The 8,281-nt window shown below is 43.7% G+C and overlaps 1 long non-coding RNA gene across 1 annotated transcript; it reads left to right on the top strand.

Moving 5' to 3' along the window:
• Positions 1-2,077: 2,077 nt before the first annotated feature.
• Positions 2,078-3,805, top strand: LOC148003897 (uncharacterized). Its single transcript, XR_015629990.1, has 2 exons — positions 2,078-2,326; positions 3,604-3,805. It is a non-coding gene; the product is annotated as an uncharacterized LOC148003897 (long non-coding RNA).
• Positions 3,806-8,281: the final 4,476 nt, after the last annotated feature.

Below are 8,281 nucleotides of genomic sequence, written 5' to 3'. Positions count from 1 at the left end.
CCCTGGGAGCTCTGGGGGGGGGGTCTGGTTAGTTGATATTGTTGTTCTTTTTGTGGGGCTGCAAACCCCTTCAGCTCCTTTAGTCCTTTCTCTAACTCCTACATTGCATGTGAACCCTGTTCTCAGTTCAATGGTTGGCTGTGAGCATCTGCCTCTGTATTTGTCAGGCTCTGAGTCTCTCAGGAGACAGCTATATCAGGCTTCTGTCAGCATGCACTTCTTGGCCTGAAATAGTGTCTGGGTTTGGTGTCTGTATATAGGATGGATTCCCCCAGGTGGGCAATCTCTGAATGGCCTTTCCTTCAGTCTCTGCTCCACATGTTGTCTCCTCCTATGAGTATATTTGTTCCCCCTTCTAAGAAGTTCTGAAGCATCCATACTTTGGTCTTTCTTCTTCTTGAGCTTCATGTGGTTTGTGAATTGAATCTTGGGTATTCCGAATTTTGGGGCTAATATCTGCTTATCAGTGAGTGCATACCATGTGTGTTCTTTTGTGACTGGGTTACCTCATTCAGGATGGTATCTTCAAGTTCCATCCACTTGCCTAAGAATTTCATAATTTCATTGTTTTTAATAGCTGAGTAGTATTTCATTGTGTAAATGTACCACATTTTCTGTATCCATTCCTCTGTTGAAGGATATCTGGGTTCTTTCCAGTTTCTGGCTATTATAAATAAGGCTGCTATGAACATAATGGAGCACGTGTTCTTTTTACATATTGGAGCATCTTTTGGGTATATTCCCAGGAGAGGTATAGCTGGGTCCTCAGTTAGTGGAATGTCTAATTTTTTGAGGAACCACCAGACTGATTTCCAGAGTGGTTGTACCAGCCTGCAATCCCACCAACAATGGAGGAGTGTTCCTCTTTCTCTACATCCTCACCAGCATCTGTTGTCACCTGAGTTTTTTTATCTTAGTCATTCTGACTGGTATGCGGTGGAATCTCAAGAGTTGTTTTGATTTGCATTTCCCTGATGACGAAGGATATTGAATATTTCTTTAGGTGCTTCTCAGTCATTTGATATCCTTCAGTTGAGAATCCTTTGTTTAGCTCTGTGCCGCATTTTTTAGTAGGGTTATTTGATTCTCTGGAGTCTAACTTCTTGAGTTCTTTGTATATATTGGATATTAGCACTCGATCAGATGTAGAATTTGTAAAGACCTTTTCCAAATCTGTTGGTTGTCGTTTTGTCCTATTGACAGTGTCCTTTGCCTTACAGAAGCTTTGCAATTTTATGAGGTTTCATTTGTAGATTCTTGCCCTTAGAGCATAAGCCACTGGTGTTCCATTCAGGAGATTTTCCCCAGTGCCCATGTGTTCAAGGCTCAAGTGTAACATTTTAAAGAAGTGTACTCTTAAAAAAAAATCATTCGGGATCCCATCACAGTTGTAATTCTGAGTTCTGACAGATCTGTTCCTGGAATGTTGGGCACTAAACAGGGGTAGGAAAGGTCTCACAACAGTTAACAAGGTGTGGATTATATATACAAGGTGGGTTGAACTTCTCATTAAATAGTAAGATTCTTTTTTTTTTTTTTTTGGTTCTTTTTTTCGGAGCTGGGGACCGAACCCAGGGCCTTGCGCTTCCTAGGTAAGCGCTCTACCACTGAGCTAAATCCCCAGCCCCAAGATTCTTTTGTTTAAAGTTTAGCAAATATTTAAACCATGACTATAAAACTCATTTCTCTGTGTTTTTTTTTTTTCTTTTCTTTTTTTTCGGAGCTGGGGACTGAACCCAGGGCCTTGTGCTTGCTAGGCAAGCGCTCTACCGCTGAGCTAAATCCCCAACCCCTTCTCTGTGTTTTATCACAGTGTTTCCCTAAGTCCCTCAAGCTTAGTTAAAAGGTATTTCAGATGTGGGCAGACTGTTTGGAATAACAAGTACCCAGAATGGAAGCAGATATTCATTAAATACCTAAGAGTGGCAGTCAAATCCTATGAGGTTCCTGTCTCTGAATTCTAACATTTCCTGGCAGGGGTGGATATGTGCAAACCCCAAAGCCTGTCCTACCCGCCCATGGCCCTCTAGGTTGAGTTGCAACATCGTCAAGTCCTTTTCCTTCTGCTGCTTTCTTCCTGCCCTGAGATGCCTCTGAACATGGCTTTGCTCTGTTTTGCTTTCTGTACCACCTGGCTCCCGCTCCATTTCTCTTTTCCTGTCTCACCTCAAAGGTCTCCTAATTGAAATGTGGTACTTCAGAGAATTGCTGCCAGACACTGTGGCCTTCCGTCCAGCCAGAGTCTGGTTATGAAAGGAGACGGTGTGTGTGTTGGTAGGCGCTCCTTTGAAGCAAACGGAGGGGAATCATAAGAAGTTGCACAGTGGTGAGTTGTATCTTTAAAAAAAATTAAATAAGGAATGGTACATGGGGAAATGCATCTTTTGAAACTAAATTTTTGGACATGAAATATTCTGAAGTAAAATACGTGCCACATATCCGTGGGTTTGAGGTCACGTGAAACCAAGTAGGTCCAAGGTTTCACTTTAAGAAGGCAGTTCTGACTGCCTTTTCTTTCCGTGTTGGCCTTTCACCAGCAAGGTGGAGGAGATAGCCAGACCGAGCAGTCAGACAGAGGGCAGATGTGTGAGATTGGACTGGAGAGGGTGCGTGCGGAGGTGGGCTCAGGACTTCTCCTCCCAGCTGTCTCGTTTCCTCTGTTTATTAGTGAGCAGAGACTCCAGGAGGGCTTATTCCTCACATGCAAGTGTGGCGTGAACCACAGACAGGGAGGACGCACCTTTTGGTAGGATCACCAAAGCTCCCAGCAACGTGGACCTTGAACTGAGTCTAGCAAGGCCAGCCTCAAGTGTCTACCTTGAGGAGCAAACATCCAGCTTCATAAACCAAGACTGGGGAATTGTGTCCCATTGGTACCTCCAGCATGAACCTTAACATTTGGTCAATAATAGATAATGAGAGGCCAAACTTACTCTGTCTCAGGACGGGCCTCCTTCTTAAAAGAAAAAGAGTCTGAGAATTTGACCCGCAGATGAACCCAAGCTACTTCCAAGTCCCGGGAAGGAACCCATGGCTGGTCCTTGGCCAATATCCCAGAGATACTCTTTAGATCCTTCCTAGCAACCGTCAATCAGAGATTAAGCCTGATTGTTTTGGACCCTTTGTGACTGTTCACGGTTTTCCTTCGAAGCACTCACCTGTTGGCCTAACCCCCCTTGCTTTCTTGCCATTCCCTAGAAAACCTTATCCTGTGAGGGCTCAGGGCTGCTCCACCTTCCCGTCCTGCCCTGTCAGGGCTGGCAGACAGCCCAAGGTTGTAATAAAGAGACCCTAATGCGATTACATTGGAGTTGGCCCCTTGGTAGTCTTTTGGGGTTCATGAACACTTCCTGGCACAAGCTAAGACTGAACCCCCAGTGAACTAGACTGTTGGGGGGAGGGGGACAATGGGGGGAGGGTGGGGAGGGGAACACCGATAAGAAAGGGGAGGGGGGAGGGGGATGTTTGCCCGGAAACCGGGAAAGGGAATAACACTCGAAATGTATATAAGAAATACTCAAGTTAATAATAATAAAAAAGAAAAAAGAAAAAAAAAAGAAAAAAAATGCGAAGGAGTTCTCTAACTGTCATCTGGTTCTATAGTCATCCGAAGAGTCTGGAACTTGGGGGAAGCAATGGCTCTCAGCTCCATAAGTAACCCCTGTACCTCAGTGTCAGCCGGCTAAACAGGACAACACCCACTTGTACATGACAGGAAGCAGCATCCCAGGAACCTGCAGGAACAAGTCCGGTCGGGATGAAAGATGAAAATCCCCATGCGAGACAGAGGACTTCTTGGAACATTTTTTTTAAAACTGCAAAGGGTCCCAGAAGTCTGGCATCATCTGTGGTAGGAGGAGAAGTCACCGGAGATCCAGCAGCTGAGCTTTCAAAGCTTGGAACTTACAACTTCGATGCTAGATCAGCTTCCAATTCATGCTCCAAAGAGAATTCACTTTCCAGACATGTGTCTGTGTGCGTCCGTACATGTGCGTGTGCGTGTGCTCATTCATGTGCGTGTGTGCCCGCGTGCATGCGTGGGCACACACGTGAGATTCTGTTTCTTTTAACAGTCCCATGTGATTATACCAAGCATGGACACCACAGCCATGCTTTCAGATGCTCTCCGATATCTCCACAATCAATGTTGCCTGATAACACATGTTACGTCTTCAGATGGTATCTTCTCAGTGAGTAAATTTAAGAATACCTTTTTTCCCCTCTTAAAGTTGACCCGTCCCTAAATGTATAGTCAAATTTCCAGGATAAGATGCGTCAAGAGTTTAACAACCGCTCTAATACAGGTGACATTTTAGGGAGCTAAGATGTGAAAAGTCTTCATTCTGACCCCAGGAAAGCTTGTCTGTCCCTAAGCCTGAGCCACAACCAGCCTAGCTGCGGGGCTGTGGGAGAACAGGGCAGGTACAAACAAGAACGGGCAAGCTGAGTCAAGCTGCGGAGTTACTCAGTCACCCTTTTCCCCCTCCAGGTGTGGAGGGGGTTAGGAGCATGCGCGGGGCTGGGGGCGGCTCTGGAGGCCCAGACCCATCCTCACTTGTACGCACTGCGAAGTCCACAGACTTCACATGCACCAGCTCCATTCCCTGGGAACCGTGGTGTTCTGTGTTCACTGAGTCAGTCACACTGAATGCTTCATCCTTTTGAGAAGGCATCTTGGCAGCCTTATTAATCGACCCTTATTTTGGTAATCACTGTTCTTTTGTCCGAGTGGGTATTTTAAAAACAGGAAAAGAACGTAAATTAGTATTATGCATTTTAAGGCATGCATTTGCACCCATCATAAACTTTAATTTATACTTTGGCCAAATAATTTTAACAGTTGCTATAAAATCAGTTATTTAATAATAGTTTTTAGGGCCACGCTGAATGCAGCAGGAGACAAGCTTAATAGCTTCATGTCCACAACAATTTCCAGGCATTATTCAGACATCCCACACGCCTTTGACAACTCTACAGACCAGTCAAATCCCTACTGATTGCATTATGTGCATCTCACTCGCGACCAGCCCACCACGTGCATGAGTGGGTTTTTATTGAATACATCTGTTTTCCCAACCACAATTTCTCTGGCTTTCTCAGATCCACATTATAAAAACTAGTTTTATTGTCAATAGAATGATTTCCATAATCACATTTGCACCCCTTCCTAGGACATCTGCGAACCAGCTCTGAAGCACCGAGAGGAAAATGTGTAAGTGGAATCCTTTTAACATTTACATGTGTGGTCGGAAACACCAGAGCAGACTCGAAGGGGAGGAAGCAAATTTCAGACATATACCAAGACAGTTAAGAAAATTTAAACGGGCAATTTGAGAGACAATGCAAAATAAAATTGCACAAAAGGGTAACTTGCTCTCACTTTGCGAGGACTTGCTTTTCAAAATTATGTTCATTTTCTGAAAAGTATGAATGCGCCTTTAATTGGGTTATGTAAACTTGGCTAATTTTGATTATCTGAGTTTTAAGAGACTTAGATTATTAAATTCGGTTAAGCTGAAGACTCAAATTATCTCATTTATTTTTGTGTCCTCTGTAATAAGCAGTTACGGTACTCGGGACACGGAAATAGAGGCCCAACCGTATGTGAATGGATAGATGTAAGGTGGTTCTCTGTGCAGCTGTGGGAACTCCAGGGTCTCGGCGTGCTAAATGACCACCCAATCACTCGGTCCTTCCAACCCTCAAGAAACCATTCAGCTGTCCTGACCTTGGATTCTTGGGTTAGCATGTGTTGCTGCTGAGAACTGGGTCTTTGTGGAGCTAGGAGGCCAACCAACTAAAGTAAAGGAGTTTCTGTTGGAATGTCTTACGGCAGAAAAGTCAACTCTCAAGGGAGGAATGGAAAAATCGTGGCTGTGGAACAAAGGTACTGCAGGTTCTGTTCTGATTGGTGGCTGTTGACATAGGGACTTCCTGTAGGCAGGACATCCTATGTGATTGGCTAAAAAAATTACATTGGTTTTCTCTGATTGGTCTTAAGTGAGAGAGGAAGCTGCTACTTATTAACCAAGTTCTGGGCCTTGAGGGCTGGATATACCGGAGTTTTGTGGGACTTCCTGGATAGGTTGCTGGGGCAGAATAGTCAGATTTTCTTCCAACCTGACTCACTACAGGCCTGCTTCATCGACAGGTGCCTTGAATTCTTCGGCTGGTGCGGTGGATTGTGGGTCTGAGTTCTATTTTGGAGATCATTCTGAGCCGTGTCCACTTGTATATTTGCTATCTGTAGTCCTAGAAAACACACAAGTTGTACTGTCTAATGAACAGGAGCAAAAAATAGAGGTGAGAAATTATCATTTGTTCCATGGGACAAAAATACAACTAGGCAAAAAAAAAAAAAAAAGAGTAATGGTAGTATAATTATAAGTAATGTAATTATATTGAAGTTACATGACTCTTACAAAGAATGCACCACTTGCAACTCAAACATGCACACACATTTCCGATGCCCAGAGGTAATTCCTTGCACTGCAGGTGGGTCATTGCTTCTAACATTAGGCTCCCATTAAATGGCACTCAATGCCCCAGCCACACCACGCCCCCAGCCACACCACGCCCCCAGCCACACCACGCCCCCAGCCACACCACGCCCCCAGCCACACCACGCCCCCAGCCACACCACGCCCCCAGCCACACCACGCCCCCAGCCACACCACGCCCCCAGCCACACCACGTGACAGAGATAACACATTACTGTCCTCCTGTCCTCTCAATTTAGTTCTGTCACACTTCGAACTGGCAGACATGACTGTCAATGTCATTGTGACATTCAAATGGACACATGCATCCTGTGGTCACCCTGCCTCTGTTCACAGGGTTTGGAATGACTAGTAGGATTGTCTTTTCGTGGCTTTAGATTTCTGACCCTTTAACTTTATTACCAGTCTGTTCCTAATTGATTCAGCAAATATTTGACTCTTCTAGTTGCTTTTAAGCTGGTCGTGTCCCTGAAGTTTCACTGTTGGCAATTTCCCTCATCAAGTCCCAGGCTTCTGTCCTGCTGTTATCCTGGGATGTGATCCTGTTAATTCTGTCTTTATTTATATCGAATCCCTTATATCCTAAAATCTGCTTTCTTGATTCTTTGTTTATTCCTTTGTCAGGGTGCAGAATATCTACAGCGTTTTCATTGGACGCAGTTAATTTTTCCTGAAACTTGGTATATCTGAATATGACTTTATCTTTTTTTTTAGCAGTTAAACTCTTATTTAAATTTTTTATTTAATTTTTTGTTTTTCTTTTCTATAAAAGGCAGATAATGATTGATCTGTAATTGTTGTGTTGTACACCGTCCGTTATGAGCAGACTAGGAAACTGGGGACTGAGAATACTTTCAAAGGCACGAGTGGGTGCTTCAGGATGCCCACACAGAGCAGTCTATCCTTCCTCCCTTCCCCTTAGCTACTGTCACATTTTATTACAGTAAAGGTAAGAGCACAGTTCTCTAGAGGACAGCCTTTTCTTTCAGGATTTTGAAGGCTGTGTTCCAGGCTGTGATTTCTGGACTCCTCGTGGTAGAGAGAAGTGTGAAGTCATGCTGTCTCACAATTGATTTTATGGGATCGTGGTTCGTTTTTCTCACTGGGACTTTCTAATAATTTATTCTGTGCTTCTGAAATGTCACAACGACATGCTATGATCTGGGGAACATTTCATATACTGTGTGGGCATTTGTGGAGTCATTTAGGTCTGGAGGCTCAGGTGGGGCCTTGGTCTGTGGGGTTTTGGGGTTCATTTCCTTAATAATTTCTTTACTGTTTTCTCCTTTCTTTCCTACTTGGATTTTTAATTTTCTCATCTTTTCATCTTTTTCTTTTTTTTCTGTTTGCCTTCTGGGTCAAATAGAATTTGTCAATTTCACGTTTTACCCTTTCAACTGAAGTGATAGTCTTTTTGATAGTGTAAGTTTTAATTTTTAAGGATGAATTTGTCTCAGAATATCCTTTATTTGGTGGCTTCCTGATTGTATTTTGAAGATTCTCTAGCACAATGCTCTTGGAATGTGTATGTTTTTAACTTTTTAAGTTTCCATACATTGCTATGGCTTCTACTCTCAATAGTTATTCTCAAATTCTAAAGGACACTGATTTTCCCACAAATATTAAAGTGAGAACTACTTAATCCTTAATAGTCGTACCTCAGTATAGTGTTAAACAGATGAAAGGGAGGACATGAGGGGCATTATGGGATGGATATATTCTGCATGTGGACAAGGCTTGTCACCTGTAGCAGCTCCTGGGGCCGGAAGGTGGGTTATGAA

Source organism: Rattus norvegicus, chromosome 9, assembly GCF_021556685.1.
Source record: "Rattus norvegicus strain SHRSP/BbbUtx chromosome 9, alternate assembly SHRSP_T2T, whole genome shotgun sequence".
NCBI lineage: Eukaryota > Metazoa > Chordata > Mammalia > Rodentia > Muridae > Rattus > Rattus norvegicus.
This window is presented reverse-complemented; position numbering and strand designations above follow the sequence as displayed.